The following is a 1,124-nucleotide window of genomic DNA, read 5'->3' on the forward strand; positions in this document are numbered from 1 at the left end:
TGCATCTTCCAATTCCAGACCCCTCAAATTCCGAGACCCCTCTAATTTGAGACCACTTTTCCAAAGACCGAAATAACAATCTTCAACCTTTTAATTTTTATTTTATTTTTTTATTTAAAACATCTTTAGGCAGGATAACATATACAGGCGAGATCTTACCGCTGTTTTACAATATGGTCCTGCAAACACATATTACAATAACAACAACAAAAGTAACCATCAAAGTACAACAAAATAAACAACAGTTAAAACTTTGGTAGAAAACTATCCCCCGCCGGACACCAACCCGGTACTTTTGAGTCAAGGTTTCGGGGCCAGGAATTAAAGCTCAAGGTTATGCTTAACTACAACTTAACTACAATATGGTAAAAACTATCCCCCGCCGGACACCAACCCGGTATTTCTGAGTCAAGGTTTCGGGGCCGGGATTACCAGGTAGGACAAATACTGTATAATTACTTAAATAGATAAAAATGGTAGAAACTATCCCCCGCCGGACACCATCCCGGTATTTCTGAGTAAAGGTTTCGGGGCTGTCACAACTTTTATCTTAACTACAAACCTAACTAAACAATGGTAAAAACTATTCCCCGCCGGATACCATCCCGGTACTTCTGAGTCCAAGTTTCGGGGCCGGGAATAAATGTTAAAAGTATAGACCAAGAAAATATAAAAGGAAATGAATTGTGAAATCAGAAAAAGTGTTTCTTATAAGTAATTTTGAATAAAGTAAGAGATTGACATTCTTGAATTCTGATTGGGATTTTGTTCCAAACTTTTGCTCCAGAGATTTTTAAAGAGCCATTCATTACAGAGCAATTTGGAATTGGGGGGATAACATTAAGCGAGTGAGCGTATCTCGTAGAATATCAATGTCGGTCAACAACCATTTCTATATCATTACATAGGCGGGAAGGCGCAACACCATTTATACATTTGTACATTAAACATGCAAGGGCGTAATCTCTACGTTCATCAAAAAGTTTCCAATTATTTTGCTTAATAAGATCAATTCCACGAAAATTTATAAAATCAAAATTATTTTTAACTATTTTAGCAGCTCGTTTTTGTAGCCTTAGTAGAATGTTTTTGTTTTTGTTAGACGTAGTTCCCCACACTGAGAT

Source organism: Anneissia japonica, unplaced genomic scaffold, assembly GCF_011630105.1.
Source record: "Anneissia japonica isolate Jap-2015-1 unplaced genomic scaffold, ASM1163010v1 scaffold287754_len4335492_cov202, whole genome shotgun sequence".
Taxonomy (NCBI): Eukaryota; Metazoa; Echinodermata; class Crinoidea; order Comatulida; family Comatulidae; genus Anneissia; species Anneissia japonica.